Genomic DNA, 25,630 nt, shown 5'->3' with positions numbered 1-25,630 from the left:
CCAATAATCTAACCCCGGTTGTGCAATAATTTAGGAGGTGCCATAATATCATGTATGATTGATAGAACTTAGTTGTTGTTTCTGGATATGGCACTCAACCAACAAGAACTTTATTGATGTAGGTGTGAGACTTTAATGAGCAAGAGACTCCAGTTGATTTCATAATCATATGATACATGTCGCAAAATCATATCATATCACACTATATGATAAGGGAATATAATTAATTGGATAACGTGGATTATTGTTACTAGTCAATGAAGGAATGTGTATGGTTGGGTGCAGAAGCATATAGCAGTAGCAACAACATGTTAGTGAGATTGTCCCAAAACACCTATCATTCCTCGCATTCTTCACTTTACCCAACAATCCAATATTCATTATCTTTTCTTCTTTTTTTTTTTTTTTTGTTTAAAAAAATGAATTGACGAGATAATTAACACTAAAATATATAAAAAAAAATATCACTATACTTGCGGTTTTGAAGATTACTAATAAATTAATTCGAAAATATGGTTAAGTTATAATAGAAGTATCATTTCAATTATATATCAATATATCAAATTAGCTAATGTCAATATATCAATATATCCAGGGTGTGACGGATACAACATGAACTTCATTAAAAAGTGTTGGAATTCACTGCTGCTGTGTTGAATTTTTTCGAGACGGCACGACTACCAGCAAAGTCTAATGTCACGTGGGTAGCGTTGGCTCCGAAATTCGTTGGGGCTAAGGAGATAAAAGACCTCAGACCTATCAGCATGGTTGGCTGCGTTTATAAAGTTATATCTAAGCTGTTGACAAGAAGAATGAGGACTGTTATGCCATATCTAGTTGGAGAATCACAGAGTACTTTTGTGAAGGGAAGGAAGATACATGATGGAGCTTTAATTGCATGTGAAATTGTGCATTGGTTGAAATTGAAGAAGAAGGCGTAAGCGATAATCAAGCAGGATTTCCAAAAGGCATATGATAGAGTTAAATGGTGCTTTGTTGATACTGTGTTAGAGAAAATGGGCTTCGGGAGTACTTGGAGGGCATGGATCAGAGAGTGCATTATATCGGCATTTGTTTCTATTCTGATTAATGGGTCACCAACGAAACCGTTCAAGATGGAGAGGGGGCTTCGCCAGGGTGATCCACTATCGCCTTTTTTGTTCGTATTGGTGGTGGATATGTTTAACAGGATGATCAGGGAAGCGGTAAGGAACAGGAGAATCTCTCCACTGTTAGTCGGGAGGGATAATATAGAGTTATCACACTTACAATTTGCTGATGACACTATATTGTTTTGTCCGCCTGAAGATGGCACAATCAGAAATTATCAGAGGCTTTTGAGGTGCTTTGAAATAATGTTGGAGTTGAGTATTAATTTCGACAAGTCTAATTTGATCCCTGGGAATCGTAGTCAAGAGTGGGTGAATCGAATGTGCCTACTACTCGGTTGCTAGCAGGCAGCTCTACCGGTGAGCCTTGGAATTAGCCTCAGAGCAAATCCCCGGTTAGCCAAAACTTGGAAGCCAGTTATAGATAAGGTAGAAGAAAAGCTCACCTTGTGAAATCAAAGGTCCTTAGCAAGGTTGGAAAGCTAGTACTTATAAAGTCAGTAATAAACAGCTTACCTATTTATTACTTGAGCTTGTGTAAGATGCCAAATACGATCGCACAACGAATAATCTCTTTGCAGAGGAGATTCTTTTGGGGGAAGGAAGATGGACAACCTGGCATGGCTCTTGTCAAGTGGGAGATGGTTCAGACACCGAAGAAGTTAGGAGGTTTGAGGGTGAGAGATACGGTGGTTCGTAATACTGCGTTATTGTTTCAATGGTGGTGGCAGTTCTCGAAGAAAGACTGTTCGTTATGGAAGAAAATTGTGTGTTTCGACAACAACCTAAATTCTGATCAGTTGCTATCAACTCAATCTCTACCAGTGAAAGGAGGCCTGTGGAGAGACATATGTCAATTGCGAATAAAGGACCAATAGTTCAGGCAGAAGATGATTAATGGTCTGGCTATGGAGGTTGGGATGGTAGATCCACCAGATTTTGGGAGGATACTTGGCTCCAATTGGGAAAGCTAAAAGACTCCTTTCCAACACTCTTCTTAATTTCAAACAAAAAAGGATCAGTAATTGGGGATTGTGGCTTTTGGGATGGGATAGAGTGGGTTTGGAACTTCCAATAGAGGAAGGAACTCCGCCAGTGGGAGGCTGACACGTTGGATCAGATGCTTCAAGTCTTACAGTCTGTTAGATTAATAGCAGATGTGCAAGATATAGTGGTGTGGAAATTTGACAAGAAAAGCATTTATTCTACTAACTCCTTTGTTCATATTTTACAGGAACAGACTATGGCTGATGATATCCTGAGTTACGAATTCACAAAGAAAATTTGCAAAGGTCTGGTCTGGCCAAAAGTAGAGTTGTTCACCTGGTTTGTATTAGTAGGCCGGGTAAATACAAAGGAGAGGCTAAGTCGGCTAGGGATCATTGAAGGGAATGATAACATGTGCGTCTTGTGTAAGAAGGATGTTAAAACTGTGCTACACTTATTTGCTACTTGTGAGTACTCCTGGCAGGTGTAGTGCGCATGGATCAAGGAGTTTGGACGAGAGTGGACTATACTAAGTACCTTAAAAGACTACTTTGAGAGCTGGCGGACTATGTCGTTTACAACAGAACTGCGTAAGTGTTGGCAAATTGGGTTCTTCTCAATTTTATGGAATATATGATTATGTAGAAATGATGCTATATTCGAGAACAAGACATCAGACGTGGCTGATTGTAGGAGTGTGCATGGGTCGGGTGAAACCGGGTTTGATATGATCCAGACCCGGACCGAAATATATACCGCGCCTATTTATTAGACTCGAACTCGGTCCTAGACCCGATGAAACCTATACACTTTCGAGCCACGATTTTATCGGGTAAAAACCGGGTGAAAATCGGATCGTTAACATTACATTACCTTGATACCTTCTTATAAGCTAGCATGTGAAAATATCCAAATTTTCAAGACTCCAACAATTATTTTACATGGTAAAATTCACTTAGAAAAATATAACAAGAACCAACTCTTCTCTAAAATTAAAGCATAACCATAATCAATACTAATATTGTCTAATAACAACAAATATTTAAATCAATATAAATAACACAATATTATGCATTAGTCTAAAATCTTATACATTTTAAACATAAAACATTAACTTATAGTCTTATAATAACTAATAACACAAAATATTAAGGTTTACAATACTTAAATTTCACATAAGAATAACCATCATCCATCACTAATAACACAAAATATTAATTGTGTATGATGACCGGGCCGACTTCGGGTGACCCGAGCCATGGTCCGGACCCGACCCGAAATAATGACCGGGTCTATTTTTGAGACCCTTACCCGGCTCTAAACCCGGTGAAATCACACCAAAATAGCCCCTAAAGTGTTCAGGGCCAGGCCGAGTTTTCGGGCCGGGTCGGGCCATGCCCACCCCTAGCTGATTGTGTTGTTAGATCATTCTGTTCTGCTAAGGACTGGTGTGGTTCTTAACTCATGTTGTTGATGGATATGCTGGAGATGACATAGGAGTTGTTTGGTTTTGTTGTTGTTCATGGTTCTGTAGGTTATTTGCTCCATTTCATGTGTTGAGCCTTTTCTTTCAAAAAAAAAAAAAATCAAATTAGCTACCAAATTAAATATATTAAATGATTATATTAAGTGTACACATGCAAAAAATAACTATTAAATTAGTTACTGATATAAAATTACTACAAGACACACAGTAGATAACAGCGCTTTATTAGGGTTGGTATGGTTTCAAAAACAGCTACCATCTGCAATTTAGTGATAATTTTTAAAAATAATTTAAACAATATATATTTATATATAAATACATAATAATTAATTTAATAATTGATTTTTAGTATGAACATAATATTTTTGTTAATATATATTTCAATTTTTGTATTGAACATTCAAAAAAAGCTTAAAAAATATCAAAACATCTAAAAAAAACTATTCAATCTTTTTTGTTGACTAGAAACTAAATAAAAGGAAATAAACCAAAGGAATACAAGCCTACCTCAACTTTTATAACACTATATTCTCATTAGAGATGGCAGTAAGTTGGTAGGGGCAGATTTTTACACTAGTTAACGTCACCAAATATAAATCATATTTTATTCTGTATAGAATCCACTTTATTATTATCCATGAGTAATAAAAATCTATATTTTAACTCGTTTCGTTCTTAATTCTCATGCATAACATAGCTCGAAGAATGCTCAGTCCTGGAACCTAGAGATCAAACTACTTACCAATTCCTTCGATAGGTTATTGGCACACTACACATGCATGCTTCGATATGAGTAATTAAACATACACTTTGTCCTTTTACCATTGTACACTTATTTTATGTAATATTAATACGAAACTAGTGTGCTGCTTAGAAAGTATAAAAGAATTGCTACTTTAAGGAAAGAAAGCAAGAACGTGAATGCAAGTTGTCTTAATTTCACACTTAAATAATATATTGAGCCGAATGCAAGTAAAAACAACGTTTACTTTAGTGTTTGAAATTACTTACTAAAATGAATTATTTTAATTTAAACGTGAAACATGTTGCAATAATTTAACTGGCATGCACTCCTTTTTAATAATTTACTAATTTTATACTCTCTCGTCCATTAGTTCAGGGTTTTGGTTAAAAAATTATAATAATATTATGTTAATTTGTTAATTGGACAAAAATTTGTAAATGAAAAATATTAAAAATGAACACTTATTTGAGATTACAATCAAAGAGTATATATTAGTATAATTCGGACAAAAGGATTGGGCTAAGACCATTATTCATTAAAAGAATAAAAAAAATATAATATATATTTAAGGATTTAATTTTTATATAACATTTAATTATGTATTACATCTCAATACAAATAATTAATTTTTAAATTCATTACTTAAAAATTTGTGTAAATCTATAAATCTAATTGAATTTAATGATGACCGTGATATAATACCTAAGAACATTCTATTAAAGGTTAAAGCTTTATTTATAATGTCGTTAAGGAGCGCCTCAAATAGTCAAATAACGTGAAGAAAAGTGTGGCAGAATGCAAATGCATGCACCTCGTGTTTCCATTTTGGACTTTTAGACACTAATGTAAGCCCTTTTCCATGGGCTGGACTCCCAAAACATATTTACTGAGTTTCCAAAGGACACAAGAAAAACGACGTTTTGACCCAAAATATGAGTATCAGCTTGACTCTTTGACCTCCTCCGCCCACCAAGAAAAGAAAAGAAAAAAAAAATATATATATATATATATATATATGAAAGCCTTCCAAAGAAAATATAAGGTAAAAAAATTTTCCCAGCCAAAAAAATTGAAAAAAATAGAATAATTTATTACTTTTTCAAATTACTCACTTCACAAAATAATTTTTTTTTTTACTTTTGAAATTGGTTAAAATTTTAAAAAAGAAAAAAATTAATTTTTAATAAATTTAAAAAGTAAAAGAGATAACTATTTTAAAAATGAGAGTAAAATTATGAGCTAAGCTAATAGCAACACAAATGAAGAAAGGAAGACATTTAGAAGTTAGTAATTATTTAAGAATTTAATTTTGATATATTATTAGTGTAAAATATTTTAAATTGTCATTCAATCACATTTATTTTTTTAGATGACCATTTATATAATCAATGTAAAAGGTAGTTATTTTTTATAATGTGACAATATGTAATTGGATGCATGTATAAAATTATTTTATACTGATAATGTATCAAAATTAAATTCATTTGTTAATTGGTCTAAGAGGTATACATTTGTTAATTTTATGGAAAATTTTCAATGAGAATCTCTTATAAATTTTACTCTTAATAAGCCAGACTTACAATATAGTTAATTAATCTGAGTTTAATCTATAATTTACTATATTTTAAGTACTTAGTCTGACTTGGTTTGAATTTTGTTAAGAATGCTTCCTAATTTTTTATTTAAAAGAATTTTTTTTTATTTTTTAAGAAAAACAGCTGCAAATATGCTATATACCGAATTTAATATCTATACTATATACTATATGCTATATGCTTGGGTTTTCTTTTTGAGTAAATGCAGCATAGTAAATTAGTAATATGTTCTTTTTTTTTTTGTCATACATAACAAGTTGATAACATACAACAAAAATAAAACTCGGGCCTCAATAATACGCGTAGATATAATTTACATAGCGTTATGCAAATTACATTTGGGCTCTATATTTCCAATGTAGTCCATTTTATGATTGAGTTCGAAATTTGATTGGGCCAATGTAGATGAGAACCCTTGACGTTAAGTGTGAGAGTGGGTGAATGTTGCAATATTATGTTGTGACTTGTGATATTATATTAGGGTAAACTATTAAAATGACTATCCGCGGGTGGGTGATTGAGTTTATGAAATTAATAACAAAAATATAAAAAGAATATATAGAAATTGGATAATGATATATTTGTTATATATATTTATTGAGCTTAAAAATATGATCACAATAATACAACTAATAATTCTAAATCATGTATTAATTAAACATGTTTAATTTAACGATTGAGTAATCAAAATTTGTAATTAAGAGTTCAGGTAGTATAGGCACTACATTGTATTCATTTTTTGAATATGCAAGCTTTCTATTTCTCAAATCAAAGATCTATTATACAGATTCTCTTCGCTCTCTGACGCTTTCATTTTCTATTGAAGACCTTAATCTCATATTCTAAGTTAAAGTTAATAACTTCTATTCATGCCATAGATAAAAAGAATCAATTGATGCATTAATAATATCTTGTCTAAATCCATTTGCTATCATAGGAAGAATTTGAACATATGATAATATAACGTAAATACTTATTTTAATAATTTGGTTTTGTATTTGTGAAATTTTTGAAGGTATAATTTTGAACATACTTAGGCTTAGTTTAGTAAAACTTTTCGAAAAAATGCTTCTGCTTTTCAAAAGCATAAGCACCTCGTTTTGCGTTTGATAAATCAAAAGCTCATGTGCTTATACTTGCGGCTTTTAAAAGTTAGGGATACTTTCGATGAGCTATTATTCAGAGTGAATTACCAATTCTATCCAAAACATTTGTATTCTAAATTTCTAATTTCAAGAAGAGATTCTCAAAACTCCAACTATAATTCATGATGTATAATTGACGACATGATAATATTAAATCACTTTTATAAACGTTAGTGATACAAATAAGACAATTTAAATGTTAGAAACACAAATAAAACTTTACTCCAAATGTTGGAGACAAAAACAATATTTACTCGAATAATAAATATTCGATGGTGTTTGCATCATCATATGTGAAATTCACAACTAAAAGAAACAATAGCCTTCACATTTAACGTGATTTATCAGCATCTCAACAAAAGTTATATGGCTTGTTGCTTACCTGAAATTAATTGAAGATGAATTTATAAAAAAGAATCTAGTACTTTTAGTTTGTACATACATGAGTTACATTCATCATAGTTACAAAAAGTCAAAGTCATCAGTTTATGCTAGTGCCTAGTTGTCCTCAACCATCTATTATTTTTATAGGTTTAAAAAACAGCAAATACACTATATTCTGAATCATAAATCCAAAACAGTATATTAAATAGTATTTGAAGAGAAATTGTTGTCCAGTACAAATGTAAAACTATTCTAAAGATCTAAATTGTTACTTAAGCTCATTGCTATATTATAAAAGTCCTTTGTAGCCGGTTTATAAACAATTTATTCATAATAACAGATCTCTTTGCACAAAGTATTTATTTATAATTTAGATTAATTAAAAGCAAATTAGGTAAATATTCAATCACCTCAGCTAGTAATAAAAAAGAAAATCATTCAAAATTTTAAAAAAAAATTAGTCAAAATAAGAAGAAAAGTAAGAATTTGACCAATTCTATACGATAAAAACGGTAAAAACATAGAATTTAGATATAAAATTGTACATGAGTAACCTTCTTTAAATACATTATCCTCTTTGCTCTATATTTTTTTTTGTGTAATTCTCCTTGCTCTAAAATTGCCAAAAAATTCCATTACAAACTCACTTAATTGCAAGTTGAACAATTTGGAATCAGAAACATAATATTATTGGAGTCAAAGCTTTTAAAGTCATTACATGATGTCAAATCATATAGCTTTCTAAAGAACTATAGATAATAAACTGCATAGTTCTCATGATTTGCTATACCTAGTCCTAAACTTAAAATAAAATGACAAATCCGGAGGCAGCAAGTAATTCAAAAAAAAGCAAAACATCATGATTATCCCATTTCTCCTACTACTTAAAAGTGATAGACTTACTTCCACTACAATGGCATCGCCAAATCCAAAACCACGGGCTACTCATTAGCACCAAAAGTTGAGAACAAATTATCATAACAGTCACCAACACAAATAGCTTGCAGATTTTCTTCTCAATCAAAACCCTACTAATGAAATTAATCGTGTAAATATTGTTTAATACAACTATTAATCATGTAAAATAATAAAAATTTTCACATTAGTAATAGAGAAAAAAAGAGGTCTTATTTCTTGTAAGAAAGAATATTATAAGATATACTTTTATTAGTTCCCATGAAAATTGGAGAACTTTTAGATTGTCAAAATAATAACCACCATAATAAAATAGCAACATTGTAGTGGAGTAACTGCAGTCATAATATCTTAAGAGTTTAAGCTTTGCTAAGATCAAACATAAAACTCAAGAAGTTTCAAATTCTATGGTTTAACATACTTATTTAAGTTAACCAAAATGCAGAAAATGTTAAATAACTTTTTGGTTCACTTAAAATTCATTTATAGCTCATGTAATTTATCATATTTATTTAGATTTTGATACAAAAACAATTCAAGAAGATCGGTTTTGATCCCACAATTTCTTTGTCTATATTAAATGTTAAAGGTGGTGACAAAAATAATATAGGTGCCAGACATCAAGTTTTTAGATACCATTCAGTATTTAAAAATTAAGGACAAAAACAAATTAAGTATCTAAAAGATATTCACATATTTGATTCACGCTTTTCATAGGAAATACATTAATAACCAAAATACTTCAAATTAAACCCCAAACTCAATGACTTTATTTTTATTTTACATCGTTTGAAAAATTCAACGGGTGTAAGATGATACCAATGAAATTAAATTCATTTCATATTACCAATATATAGTTCAACAAATCAAGTTAGTAATATTTATTCACCACCTTCCCCTCTGCCATCTCCCTTCCTCACCCTTAAATAAACCACTGCATTCAATAATATTCTTCAAAAATGCCTAAACTTGTTTAACTTTTTAATAATGAAAAAACTACCGTTTATTATGGACAATTTCAATTATTGCTTTCTCAATGTCAATTGAATAGTCTTAGAAAAGACCAGCTGAAAATGCTAAAATATCATAGGAGGAAGGAGAAGAATCTTTCTAAGATTTGAAATAAATTAACTATCATTTGTAAATTCCTATAGATCTAAAATGAGATGTTTCTCTTAGTAAACAGGAGAAGCTTAGTTTTCATGTATAGTGGAACCCAAAATATCCAAGCAAGCGGGATTCACCATATTAGAAGAAATAAAAATATGTATGTTTATGATGAAGACTTTTAATTGCTCTTTTAGCAAAGCTTATACAAAAAGAATATTTGAAAAGAATATCTAAGTTAATGTATCATGAATGAGTGCAGTAAAATGTAACCAATCTTCATTGAGATAATCTTTTCTAATGGCTTCAGCAAATTGCAACAAATGTTGAAAATCAAATTAAAACTGCCAGCAAATAATAACAAAAAATATGAAATTGCATGGAAAAAAAATGCTTGGTCTACAAAAATATAGTGAGAGTACTTACCCAATATTAGCTTTTTGGCGTTACCATCTTGCTACAGAGCTGTTGCCTTAACACTACAGCAGCAACACCAACGCCGCTGAGCCTTTCTTTTAATGGGTAGCAAACACAACAGAATGGGTATTAGCTCTCATGAAAGAGTCAGAGCGGTTGCATTTCTATATAAGCAACAACACCTGAAAGAGCAACCACTTTTTACCTCACACTCTTGCGATGGCAACCCACAATATGCACCACTGTTTCAGCATCTAAGAAAGAAAGAAAATTAATGATTCAAAATGAAACATTGGCATTAATTTCTCCCCAAAGTTCGCATAGAGAAATACACAAACATCTTATGAGCAAGGGAATTAATTAATCACATACAGTTATAAGATTGTTGCACACATATATTGCTACCCTCTAAAAGGGAAAAGGAAAATTTTAGCAATGACTTAACAATTCGGAATAAGCATTGTTATTCACTAAAATATGACTCTGAAGGCAAAACATGTAGCAAAAACAAAATTTCGTCTTACCCAGTGTATGCTTCAGGTCAAGCGCTGCGACAGAGGTGGGTAGTATTTGTTCAACACCTTCACCTCTCCCATCTTCTCTCTTTTGTGTTTGATTTTGTTTCAGTCACTGAAACAACCACAAATATTCAAACTTGAAATTAATAATTTAAGTAAAGATCGAAAGATAGAAAATTAAAATTCTCAATGCCATGTAATAATTCAATAATTTTTCAAACAATAAAATTGAATGTAATCTTCATTTTCATATTTTCTAATTATAATCATCCTTATCATTTATAAAACTCATACATATTCGAAGGATTTGTGGTTTGCATTGTAGCAGTCAATTTACGTAAATTTGTTAAAAAAATATACGTGTACAACTAAATTTCTGAAAAGCAAAAATAGATTCGATAGTAAGAAAAAATCAATGATATATTTGATTCGAAAACATAGCAAGAAAACAGCCCTTTTAAATGAGCTTTGAGTTTTAATATTTTCAAATTTGTCCATCGAATCCTTAAACAAACTCTATAAACACAACTACATTTACATCTTTATATGTAGGCTTAATCTTATCGTCATCCCCTGAAAAAAGAAAGAATGCAAGGAGGCATGGAGCTTTGACTTTGAAGGAAACAATCCGACAAAAAAAAATGACAACAATAATAAAATTAGTAGTCACTATAAGAAAAACGCTATTATAGAACAATTTTCTTTGACAACTTAGACTATTAAAAGAACTCAAAAGTCAAATAAATGCACAACAATTGAAGGAGTTCTTATAAGTCATTTTAAATTCTTTTTGCATAAAACACACCTTCAAAACCACTGGAAACTAATTAAAAAATTTCATGTAATAGATTAATTTTCCAATGTCTCAATTTAGTAAGTGTAATAGTAGTAGTAGGTACCTCCAATGTAGAAATCTCAAAAGTTGGAGTTGATGCATAGGGAGTGTGGATTCTGAAACAGCATCATCTTCAAAAGAGAACGGTGTCATCTTCCCTCTTGAGACCATCATATTAAATTGGAATCTCTTTGATTGGAATGTATCTATTTGACACAAAAGATAAATAATTAATGAAAATCATTTATGAGCTGATCTTTAAAAAAAAAAAACAAAAAATGGAAGATTGATTTTATAAAAAAGGGTCTATGGATAAAATAACATACTTGATAAGTGTTTCAGGGTGAGCAACCACAATGACATAATAAATGCAATGTAACTTGTCAACTGAATTGAAAATCACAAATATGGCACTCCCAAACTTAAAAAATATCATTAAATAATAAGTGTAATAATAATTTTTCCTTTCGTTCTTCTTCTTTTGCTTCTGATTCTCTTTTAGTCACTAAAACAATCACAACGATTTAGACATGAAATAGATAATTTGATTGAAAAAGGAAAGAGAGAAGAATAGAATCCTCAATGGTTGGGTGTGGGAAAGTTTTGGACTTTGAAATCAGGGGTGCGTAAAATAATAATGTATTGGAGATTCTAATTTATACTAACCTTTGAAGAGTCACCAGCCAACTTCCAACTACCTCCCCTTCTTCTTCCGCCTTGGCCGATCCGTTTCCCTTCCGCAAGAAGACCTGCAATTGAAGAAGCAGCTGAATTCAGAACCAAACGCTAATCCAAATTAGTGAATTCTGATTATATTAAAAAAAAAGATAAAAATATACATTAATTATAAGTTTTGGCCAATTTCAATTACTGATCCAATAAAGCTATAAACCAATATAAAAAAAAGAAGAAAAAAGGACTCCATGTTCAACTAACCGCTACAGTCAAGATAAAGGTATCCACTGCTGGCTTGCTCTTATATTAGTCAGTAATTTATCACTTGAATTATAGTCATGCAATAGTTATTTTGAAGTAGAAAAGGCTAAATCTTTTTTAATCCTTTTGTAATTGAAGAAATAAAAATAAAAATATGGACTAACCTTTGAGTCACCGGCCAAATTCTAACTACTGCCCCTTCTTCTTCTGCCTTGACTGAATGTTTTCTCCCTCCGCAAGAAGATCTGCAATTGAAGCAGCAACTAAACTCAGATGCTGACTAAATTGGTGAATTCAATTATATTAAAAAGCATATAGTAATATACGTTATAAGTTTTCCCAACTTCAATTACTAATCCAATAAAGCTATAAACCAATATGAAGAAGAAGAAAAAAAAAAGGGGCTTTAGTGAACAACTAACTGCTATGGTCAAGATACAGGCATCCCCTACTCTAATGTTAGTCAGCAATCTATTACTTGAATTATAGTCATGTAATAGTTATTCTCAAATGGAAAAGACTAAATCTTTCTTCTGCTCTTGTAATTGAAGAAATGAAAATAAAAATTATCAAGTGAATTATTAGAATTAGGAATTCTATGATACTTATGAAAACTATTTCTGTCAGGGTTTAAATGAAAGGAATCATTCAGTTGCAAACTCTTTTAACATTTACCTTCAAATTGTGAGTTAATTAGGATAAAGAAGGTCACTTTTATCAATATAAGGATGTTAAACCTTTTGCGAATAACAGATTCTGCTCTTTTAAACTGATTTACTCACTCTTCACTTATCTTATGAAGCACAGACTTGGATATAAAATTTCTTTTATGCATAAAACAAACATCATATAACAACATATCTTATCATGTTCATCCACTTTATATACTAAAGAAAAATAAAAATAAAACACTAAGCAAAAAGAAAGAAAGAAAAAATACTAAGCTATTGTGAGAAGAACTAATAAAAATTTTGGTTGCAATTAATTTTCTCTCACAAAGAAAAAGTGTTACAACAAAATAAAGAATGTTTAAAAGTTGTTGTCAAAACAAAAAAATGAGTGAAATATTTCTCATGAACATTGAATATCTTACCTCTTTAGAATAGCCAAGTACTCTTTAAAGTATCTTATCTCTTTAAGGAATAAGAATTTTAGGAATGCACACATATATATCCTAAATGATAAAAAGAATTAAAGTCATCTCAACACAATAAAATGATTTAAAATTTTATATATATGATGGAGGAAAATGGATAAACTTGGCCTCAAAGAATCATGTGTAGTAAGTAAATGTTACTCAAACAAACACACTTACATTTCCTTTAAAAGAGAAAAAAAAGGGGGATAAAACACATGCAAATACATCTATACACAAAATTTATGCAATAGACACCATTACACTTACATCTAATCACTTAATATAATAACCTAATTTATCACCGGATGAAACCAAAGCAACCCAATTCTTTTCTATTACTCTGTCTACCAAACATGAAAAATCTGCAAAACATTGGGTAAAATATAAGGGGCAGTGACATTTGCTTTAAAATATAGATATCAAACATTTATTACAGTTAAAAAAAAAAGAAAAAATTATTACTCAATAAAACAAAAAAAATTAACTGGTCATCATTAAGTGTAATCAAACAATTCATTACCAATCTTCAGCAAATAATTCCACAAAAGAAGATAACAACAATATAATCAGTAGTCAAAGGCTTGCTAAGCATACAGTATGCATCAATCACCCTTGCAGATTGCTCAGCATCGAAATCCCTTTCTTTAAAAACAAATGATAGGATTAAACAAAAAATATTAGCTTCTCCTATGACTCATTCAAATACACAAACTTTCAAACTATTCACCAAAGAGTAAAGAGACAAAGCAAAATAGTGCAAGGAAAAATATCAAAGAAGGTTATCCAAACAGACCGACCTAAGAATGTAAAAATCATAATGCAATTTGTTTTGCCAATTTTTATATTTTCCATCCAAATTCACACCCTCTATATCATACTTCTTCTCTCCCTATTTTAAAATTTGGGGCAAAGAGAAAACACTTCTTAATTTTAATTATTAGCTGAGAAAAAATTATGATAGCATAATCATCAATTTAAAAGGTAGCAATCCTATTAGTTCTTGGACATAATCATCAATTTTACATAAATTTTGCTCCAAACATTAGTAGAACTCAATCCATATCATTCACAGAAAAATGACAAATTCAACTCAATCTATTTTGGCCTATGATTAACACCCAAAAGGGAAGGTGTTTTGAGAAAACATATTTTTTAAAAAATAAAATGTAGTTTTGTTTTGAGTATACCTTGTTTTGTTTAAATCTTTTATGTCTTCAGTGCTGATGTTAGTCCTGCATGCCCTCCATTAGGCCTTGACCACTTCCATCCATCCACCAAAGGTCCATTCCTGCCAACTGATCATAAAGCAAGCAAGTATCATTAAATTGTAGCTAAATAATAAGCAAAGGTGATATAATGAATGCACAACATCACCACAATAAAAATACTTCTCCGACAAAATAACCTCTCAGGTTTCAGCAGCAACATGAAATTCATCTTCTTTAATGAATTTAGTGAAGGATGAATGATCACACACACTCACAAGGGATTGCTCGTCACGGACAGTTAATGAGCAAAATGTAAAAAGGTAAAAAATTTGCCAACTTTGAGGGTACCCAACATCATAAAAAGCAGAATTGGAACCAAATTTATAAAAAAATTGAGAGAAATGAAGGATGGGGTATCGATAAAATAGGAGTGTACCGATTACTTGAGTTGGAGAGATGAAGCTTGAGGTCTAGGGATGTGAGTTCGATACCGTAGCTCAGCCATTTCCTGAGTTAAGTCCTCTACTTCCTCTTTGTCCTTTAACTTTTCTACTCGCAATTCTTTCTTGTTAGCCTTCAACTCCTGCACATCCAACGGGGTATGAAGGAATGCCGCCAGGGGTGCAGCGACAGCGACTTCAGCATCGCCACGATTTCTGCCCTCATCTCCATCATATCTGAACCCACAAAAAGAATATTAATAATGCTAATAATAAATCCCTCAAAAGCTAAACTGAAACAAAAATTGTGAGTGAAAAGACCTTAAGGAGCATCTTCGATGTGGTAGAGGCGCTTGAGGATGTCATTTTGAACTCTGATTTCAAACAAAAAAATTACGCTCAAAATTTGGTGTTCAAATCCTGATTTGAAAAGAAAAGATCGCACTCAAATAATTGATGCAGAAGAGAGTTATGCTTCATTATATGGGGGACAATGAGTTCTCAATCCATTGTTTACTCTAATCATCCAATCAGAAGCTAGCATTTCCGTTTTCTTCCCCTAAATGGTGGTTTTGGGATTGCTGCCGGATTAATTCTCTTCAACCCATTGGACAAAGATCTTCTCTGATAACCTTCCACCAGGTAAAAAGGTTTTGGCTTTTTGCTGGGAAGCAAAACACAAAAGAAAGAAAAGGTTTGGGAGACACCTGTCACTCTCTCAGAAACCATTTAACAGTGTTAAATAGCGTGTGGTTTTACTGTTTGGCTAGTTAACTATTATATATTAATAGATATTCAAAGTTGATATCATTAACAAAAATAATTTGAAAGATATTAACAATAAATAATATTCTGAAATATTTAAAAATGTAATAAAATAAATTAAATATTAAATATACATTTTTTAAAAATATTTTAGAGATCATATTTTGATATAATTTTTTACAATCACCATTAGATAAATAAGATCTTTTTTTTTTCAAAATTTGATAATTTTATATTAAGTAATGTTTTTAATTTTTTATTGTGAATGACCACATTTTTTAAGAAACAAAAAGAAAAACTAAAAAAAAAACATTTTAAATATTTATTCAAATATTGTTATAAAGTTAGAATAAAATGGATAAGCCGTTTAATAAATATGAAAAATTTTTGTCACTTATAAAAAATATAATATTTATTGATTATTTTGTCACAATTTCAAATTATTCAGAGACTATTTTGTTAATAACTTTTTTCAAAAATTTATCGGCATCTGAATCTTTCGAGTACCAAATTGATAGTTAACTCGTTATATTAACCCACATGAGGACAAAAAGATAAATAAATAAACTCATTAATATTCAGACTGAAGATGCATATGAGAACTATATATTTGGAGTAATATGCTAAAAATAATATTCTTAAAAGATTATCAAAAAAGATATTCTTCAAGGATTAAAACGATAAAAAATATCTGAAAAAAAAATTAAAAATGTTAAAAACAATTAGATATTAAATATATATTTTAAAATGATTTTAGAGATTCGAATTTGTTTTCAATTTTTACATTATTAAAAAAATAAGATACTTTAATAGTTAAAGTTTAAGTGATTTTACACTAAGCTAAAATTTTGTTTTTGTGAACGACTCTAAATTTTAAAAAATAAAAAATAGTTTAGAAATCAAATTTTACATTAATTTATTTTTTTATATATTTTTTAAATAGATATTCAAATATTTCTACAAAAATTTGAGTAAATTATAAACTATTTTGTGTATGATGCACAGACACTGATACTGACATAGACACGGGACACGATACGACATGGGACACGCACTACACCATTTCCGGCAAATAGTAGCAGTTATGTACAGGATTAGCAGCGGTTGATATATCCGCTAAAAGATAGCGTGCGGCTAAACCGTTTGCAGCGGTTAATAGCAACCGCTGGAACAACCACAGTTAAATGGTATTTTGCAGCGGTATAATTTTGCAGCAGTTCTTTCCGCTACAAAATCGTTAGAATATGACTACTTGGAGATGGCAACAGTTGTTAACCGCTGCAAAATGCTATCCGTTGAATTATTCTGTTAAGATATAGCAGCGGATTTAAAACCATTGCCAAATGTTGAGTTACACGTTTTTTTTTTTGAAAAAACCCGAATTTACACTAAAATATGCCAATTCTTTTATTCTTTATACGTTCTTCCACTCAGTTATGTTAACTTATTAAAATAACTAACAGCGAATCAAACTATAAATTACGAAACAAAACAAAAATATATGCAAAAGTGAATCATTATAATAGTTATTTGAATTTAGTGCATCGATGACTGTAAAATACAGATAAAGTCACCAAAATAAAAAACTACAAATAAATATCTCAAAAGTCATTATGATAGTAAAAAATTAAAGAGTATTCAGATTCCAACATTTATAATTCAAATCAGTAGCTGCCCGCACATAATCTTGCATGGGATGAGGTTGGTGCACTTCTCAAAGAATCCAAATCTGCAGCTATTTCAGGTGGCAAATTATCTCCTTGTTGCTGAATTATGTATCTTAACAAATTTTTCATAGTCTACATTTTTGCCTTCTCCTTTGCTGCCTTTGCCTCCATTCTCTGTCTCTTTGTCTTTGACTCTGCTGCTGCTGCCTTGAGTTCTGCTGCCTCCACCTTAAGTTTTACAATCTTCATCTGATACTCCTCAATCTGAACACCGTAGTCAGACTGCTGTGGAATGTTACAAAAACACTAACTGGGACATGACCAAAACCGAGTCCACGAACTCTTCCTGGGTGCTCCTTCCCAAGCACTTGTGCAAGGGAATCATTCTGTGAAAATTCCTTGCTGGAGGGATCTTGGCTCTTAATAAGTTCAATTGCTTCCTGCAAACATGTGAGATCTGGATTTACACTAATTTAAATTCAATGGTAGTAATTGTAAAGAGAAATTTGAAAAAGTAAAGAAGATGATTTACCCCAACTAGACGAACATCTTTATTCATATATGAACCATTCTTTTTTTTATGACTCATGGTCCATCCCTCTCCTCTACCAATAGGCCTTCCCTGTCGTAGCTCCTATAACAATCATCAACACACAATCATATAGCAGACAACACTATATTACTAGAAACACGTGACCATTCTGGAACTGAATTTAAATTAATTACTTCTTCGTGTCTCTTTCTTGCCATCGTTTTCGAACCTCCGATATGTGTGTACAGTTGCTTTGAACGATTAATGGCATTTTTTTTACACTTCTCTTACACACAAAATGACAAACATAAATATTATTGGGATAAATTACTACACTTTTAATGGTTTTATAAGTCAGGCATGTACAACTTTAGGAAACACAAAAAAGGATAAGGTGACGAACTTTTTGGTAGTAGTTTTTCCACTATCACAATAAATTCAGCATATTTAGTAGTAATTCATGACGATTTATATTAGAAAACAACGAAATATCAACTAAATATTTGTTACCTGTGTGTCCTCGTTCAACCGATATTCAAGAAACTTTCTCCAGTGATTTGCCTTTATTCCTGCTGGCTTACGCATGAGGTTTTCCGGAAACGTCAGTTCTTCGTCATAAACCTTATGGAACAAATGATTTCTTGCATTCCTCCAGGAACTTCCTATTCTTTGTACAATTTCCCGCTTTATGATCCCTCTTCCATCGTCCTCATAGTGGAAGACTCGCTACAAGTAGTTCAGATCATAAGATAACACAATAAAGATGATAACGATATTGACATCAGTGCTTTCGCACCATCATTGTAACCATTAACTTTAACTCCAAATCCATTCTACATCACAGAAGAACCTATATACACGATTCATCAACTCAACACACAAACAAATATGATTGAGAACTTTCCACCATGAAAACTTTATCCTAAAGACTAAGTTCAAAATCCAAGTTTGACAACCAATATAAACATATAAATAGCAAGAATCACCTCCAATATAAGCATGCCTAATCACCTTCAAAGTATGAACCGAATCCCCCTTGCTGGACCAGCTTAGTAGTGATCAAATATATATCACTTCATTAAATAATGATTCTAGTTACTAATACAATTTGTTAGAACTTTTTGGCAATTTACACTATACAAAAAATTCATTAGAAATTTATCGATATTCTATAAAAAAAATCTGTATGGTCGATATCATGTGTGTGCATCTTAATCTTTCCTTGTAGTGTTCATTTAATAGATAAAAAAAAAGCATTTTACACTAAGCATTGGTAACGCCTTACTTTATAAAAAAATACTAAACATTACCTTAAACTGGTCAAAGGCATGCTCCTTGGAAGCCTTGCTCATTGTCTTCCAACTTTTTTCATAAATTGGTAACTGTTGAAAATCAGACGCCAATGTCCCCAAGAACCCGCTCAATAGGCCCGCTGCCTGACCAACTTATTGCAACTCTCTGTTATGGTTTAGCACGATCTTCTTTCCAGGAGGAAGTGCTAATGCCTCCTTAACAGTCAGCTCCATACAATAAGTCACACCATTTTCTAATAGAGGGAACAAACTTTAAATGTTAGTTTACTCAGCGATTTAGAATGCACGGAGAAGAGTAATTACACTTTCTAAGAAACGAGCATCAAAAGAATACCTATGACATCAACAACCCAATAATCGGTGTCCTTTTTTTTGCCGTTGGCATTGCCTTGGCGTTCAACTTCATGTGCAGCAAATAAGTCATCCACATGGTCATCAAATGACTCGACCTCATCCGCCTCCGGGTCATAGTCTTCATCTTCTGAATGGTCATCTACAACTTCATGTAAATCCGGATGTTTTTTATTTGTCGCAGGAGCTCAAGCGTCCCCAATGTCACTTGACGGTGCCAGCCGTGCTTCATTGCGCGGTGGTCTAAACGGTATAGCGTTAACCCGGGATTGTCGAGCACCATTGCTGGAATGCGGAGGTGGAGGTGCTCTAGCACGTCGCTGTGCACTAGAAGTATTTGCACCCGCATCATGTGTTCCATCCGTGTGCTAAAAACAAAGTAGTTAATACATCAACCAATTTTTTTCAGTATTCCCACAAATTATATTGAATAAAAGTCTATCCTAATAGGCAAATGAACATTTGATCTAAGTTGTGCATTAAATAACTCACCGGAGTAGCGTGTGTTTGACTATCAGGGGCAGCTACAGGTCCGACTGCAGTACTAACGGTGTACCGAGGTTTCCTTGGCATTTGACTATTCCTTTAGCAAGAGAACAACAATGTAAAACTCAATAGTGCACAATGATTATATCAATTAATTGAATCAAGTGTCAAACAATATAGTGCACTATTTAACAATTTTAATGTCTGAATAGTAATAAATACATAAAATTAATTAATCAAAAAAAGTCTGGTATCAACTTTTAAAGGTGCTAATATAGGAGACAAACTTGGTGGTGTTAAAGATGACATGACAAAAAAAATTTTTTCCCCAAAAAATAAGTCTCCAAGTGATGTGAGAAATTAATGAAACTGCGACCTTGATTAAATCAAAGCAAAGCGAGCATTACAGTTGTTGGTATATAGAATCATACGACCTTTAAACATCTATTGCATTAAATTTTCCCTAAACAAGTCATGTCCAATTTTGAGGCCTTAATCCAAAGATTGGGGGTAACAGTCAATGAATATTGATGGTTATTCAACCTTTATATAGCGACAATTTTTAGAAGTAAATCTAATTAATTTTGTAAATGTTTGGTAGCGTAGTAACTGGGCTATCTTGCAAGTAAAGTAGCAGATCATCAAGAACCAAAGGGAGAAAACTTAAGTATCAACACATGTGGGGCATTGCAATTTCAGTTTCAGACAACAAAATTACAACAATATTAAGTCAAATATATACATGCATGAGATCTCAAATATTTTAACACTAAAGACACTAAAGCAGGAATGTTGAATGACTCATTATTAATTTCATTACATATTATATATATAGGGATTATTTCTTCCTTTCTGCCCATACTGCGTACCTTTATGGCCTGTGGGATAAAGTTCACATTCAAGTTCTGATGAGAGCTCCTAAAATCAACAGCCTGCAAATTAGATAGACACTCAATAATTGATGTGTTTCTATTTTGAATCAATATTTGATAGGTGTTTTAGTAAAATAAAATCCTTTTAGATAAGGATAAATTCGAGAATATATTATTATAAATTAACAATATAAACTAGTTTTATTTATACTCTGCCTTAGCTTATATATGTATATGCTTGAGTTCCATTCCTCTTGTGATCAAGCTTCTGACGTATAACTACTATATATATATATATATATATATATAACCTTACATCAATATAATATCATGTTTTATTAAAATAACTCAAGTAAACAAATAAAATTGAAATAGCTGTTCAGGCAGAGCCAAAAAATTTATTGTTTCTTCCGCAATATCAACTGTTATAGAACCAAACTGTAACCGGATTAAAAAGAGAAATCGGTTCTAAGCCGGTCTGAAAAAATAAAAATCGGTTTTAAATCCAGTTTTTTAATATCCAAATTTAAAATCCAGTTTTAAATATGGTTTTTTAACCAAAAATCCGGTTTTAAAACAAGTTTTTAGAAATCCATTTCCAAACCAGATTTTTTAACCAAAAATCCAGTTTTAAAACTAGTTTTTAGAAATTCCGATTTTCAAACCATAATTTTTAAGCAGTAAAATTAATACTATAGCCTTTTTTAACTATTTAAGTTCATTACAACTAGTTTTTGGTTCTTTATAATATCTAATGACAATGGCTAATCTAAATAACATCTAAGCATTAATTCAGCACAGGAACAAGAGGGATAAACCATACACTTTTCTGCACATATATATGGATGAATGAATAACAATAATCAAATCATATCTTGTTCCTAAATATAAAAACACAATCACAGATTAGTGGTTGGAGACAGAACTAAGAATGAAAATCATTTAATCAAAATGCAACTCAAACTCACGAATCCCAGCAGCAATATCTCAACAATATTTCAGATATTCGAACAAATTGCAATTCAAACTTAAGAATAGCATGATAGCATGATGAAAATAAGGCAAAACAGCAATTCATACTATGAGATGTGTTTGGACTTCGGATTGAGCTGATTTATGACGTGCAAATATATATAGAGGAAAAGGACGTAGGAGGGTAGAATAGTGATTTCATATTTTACTATGAGATGATGCTGAAGCTGATGCATGCGGTGGATCCATGCTTGCTTAGTAAGATTTATTTATTGATTATTGATTTGGGATCCTTCTCTCACTCTCCCTCAACACACCAAGAAGAATCTCTTATCCTCTTTTATATCCCCCTTTTTTCTGAGCCCTATTCATCACTTCACTTCAATTCAATTCAATTCAATTCAATTCCGTTCCTTCTTTTCACTCTCAGATCTCAATTCGTCTTTTCACTTTCCACCTTGATCTGATCAGACATGTACTAATAATACACATATAATTAATTTCCCCTTCTGAATTCACAAACCTATTTAACCCAATTCTTCAATATTCTTGCGTTGATCGGTGACTGGATCATCGTCTGATCCTAAAGCTTCACACTTCAGAATTCGAGTTCGAGGTGCGTTTTGCTTTTAAATTTAATTAATAATAATTCAAAATGCTTATAAACGGGTTATACAAATTTTAGATCATGATGGCTAAAAGGTTTGTGAATTTTTTGGTGAAGGTTGTGAGAATATATATATTATAAAGGTAGAATAGGTTCTTTGAATCTAAAGGGACCGGTTGTGATCCCCACTGTTCGTGCCAAAGTAGCAGGGCTCTGCAGTGTTCCTTTAATTGGACCAATGAAGGCTAAGTGTATTCGAACTGAATTTTGGGGACTCAAGTGTAGCAGAGATAAGGCCACTGTTCTTTCTTTCCATATGAACATGCGAAAGTGCAAGAGCAAGACTGTGCATTGCAGTTTCAACTCACCTTCAAATGGGAGCGGAGGTACGACTGAGAATTTTGATGAAAAGGATAAAGATTATGTTAACTCTAGCGTGGTTGAAGCTGGTATGTTCAGCTTAGCTAATTCAATATATGATGATGCGTTGTGTGGTCAAACATGATTTCTTGTTTTGCTTTTGTGAAATAGATTTGTTCTGTGAATTTTGTGTGTCGTTGAGGTGAGGAGTGGAGCAGATGTTAATATGGATTTTGGATTGGTTTGTTGCAGTTTAAAGAGCTTGCCCAGGCTTATGAGGTTCTGAGTGATCCTGAAAAGCGTGAGATTTATGATCAGTAGGGTGAGGATGCTCTCAAAGAAGGAATGGATGGCGGCCACGACCCATTTGATATATTCCAGTCTTTCTTTGGTGGGAGTCCCTTTGGCGGCGGTATGTTATAATCAGATGTATTTTCAGCTTTGGGAAATTTTTATTGGTTGTGTTAATTTTGTATTTTGATTGGGTTTTGAGAGATTTGTTGATGGCTTCTTTGAACAGGTGGTAGTAGCAGAGGGAGGAGGCAGAAAAGGGTAGAAGATGTGGTTCACCCCCTAAAGGTCTCGCTTGAAAACCTATACCTCAGAACATCTAAGAAGCTCTCGCTCTCTCGCAATGTGCTTTGCTCAAAGTGCAATGGGTAAGTATAATCATATCAAAATTTCAAGTTATTGGTACTCTATTATGATGTGATTGATTGTATGTACACTGGTTTCTTACGTTTGTGTGGTTGTTTGTGTTATTGAACTTTGTAGCAAAGAGTACAAGTCTGGGAATTCTACAAAGTGCGCTGGTTGCCAAGGAACTGGTATGAAGGTTTCTATCAGGCACCTTGGTCCCTCTATTGCTCAGCAAATGCAGCATCCTTGCAATGAATGTAAGGGTACTAGCGAAACCATCAGTGACAGGGACCGTTGCCCATAGTGCAAATGAGAGAAGGTTGTACAGGAGAAGAAGGTTCTTGAGGTCCATGTGGATTAATAGGATTAAACAATCTCATTATTTCCAGCAACAATTTCAGCAATTTTTCAACAAAGTAGTAAATTTCCACACAAGAATTTCAGCAAATTTTCAATAAAGTAGTAAATTTTAAAGAAATTTATTAGTATGACTCAGATTCTCTACCTAATACCCGACTCAACACAAATAAACAAATAACTAAAATAAAATAAAAAACAGTAAGAGATACTTAATAATGAGTCTAAGTATATGCAATGAAAACTTTGTTAAGATGTTTCAAAGAACTTGGAAAAGCTAACTGAATTCAATTCATCTTCACGTCCAAGTTACATGCTTATCTTTGTTATTTGGAACTATGTTGCAGGAACAACAAAAACAAAATCAAAAAACAAATGCAAAAGCAAAAGAAAATCTGTTACATAGGAGAAATCATCATCAACCTAAGCATGAAGTGCAGAAAGATAGACACTACAGGAATTAAATACATAAGAATGAACAAAAGGAAACATGAAATAAAATACATTAACCTTAGGTGACTGAGCAGAAAATATAGAGCCAAAAACCACTGTTTCAGAATCACTTCAACCCTTTAACTAAATTTAAGAGCCTTCTTCTCAATGATTAAGAAGACATGATTACTGTGCAGAGGAGTAAGCTTAGTATTCATGAAAAGATTATACGAAATCAGTCTTATAAACTGGCTTGGGGTGAAGGAGGCACAGAGTATGTTAACAAGACGGGAGAGAGTGACTGCTAAAATATTGGGTGAATTTTTTGAAATCCTAATAACTTCATCTGAATCAGATTTTCTCCGTTTACTTAACTACCTAATTTGATTTCAAATTTAAAATTTTAATTTATCTGATTTGAGTAGCCCGTTTCTACTTCTAATAAATTTAATCTTTTATATAATTAATTTATCCTTTTAATTAATTATTTGTATCTGAATAAATGCCTTCTGTTAAAAAAGTGACTGTAAATCCGGTCAATGATGGCAAATTTGAATTTTTTTCTTATCTTCAAAACAAATTTGATTATTAGTTATATTTTAAAGGTATAAAGATATCTATATAATAACATATTTCATCCCATATAATTCTAAACTCAAAAATCTCCACTCTTCTTCTTTTCAAATGTTAGGAGCCAACACCAGTCTTCTGTGAGTTTCAGTGTTAGATACTAATCTCTTCTCCAGGTACCACCATTTTCAGTGTTAGATACTAATCTCTTCCAGGTACCACCATACTACACATTCATCCAGGTACCACCATTTTCAGTGTTAGATACTAATCTCTTCTCCAATTTTTAAACTCAAATTTTCGATGTTCTTAATTTTTCAAGTAAGTAAAAATCTCATTAATAGATTAAGTAGGGGACTCAAATAAAACACAATAAATTAAGTAGGGGACTCAAAATGATTTTCACAAATCAAAATAGTTTTACATAGTATAAAATTATAACTTTGATTTTAAGCTGATTTTTGAAGTATTATCAAAATTTATAGTCATCAATTACATATACCATAATCATTATCATATGATTTATCTTCGTACATAGCTTCTAGCATTATAAAACTGAAAGCCACTGATTAAGCTTTCATGTGTCGTTCATCCAAAACATAATAATAATTTTAAGAGACAGTGAACTAATTTATTTATTATGGACTAATTTTTCTAATATTATCCATTTAGATATCAGTAAGGAATTGTTGAGTGCACAAGCCTAATAGCTTTATTTATTTTGTTTAATTAAAACCAAACT

At 31.7% G+C, this 25,630-nt stretch overlaps 1 pseudogene; it reads left to right on the top strand.

The window, feature by feature from the left end:
* The first annotated feature begins 22,852 nt into the window (after nt 1-22,852).
* On the top strand, nt 22,853-23,890 carry LOC110265812 (dnaJ protein homolog; annotated as a pseudogene).
* The last annotated feature ends 1,740 nt before the right edge of the window (nt 23,891-25,630 follow it).

Source organism: Arachis ipaensis, chromosome B8 (assembly GCF_059453495.1).
Source record: "Arachis ipaensis isolate K30076 ecotype BB chromosome B8, ASM5945349v1, whole genome shotgun sequence".
Taxonomy (NCBI): domain Eukaryota; kingdom Viridiplantae; phylum Streptophyta; class Magnoliopsida; order Fabales; family Fabaceae; genus Arachis; species Arachis ipaensis.
This window is presented reverse-complemented; position numbering and strand designations above follow the sequence as displayed.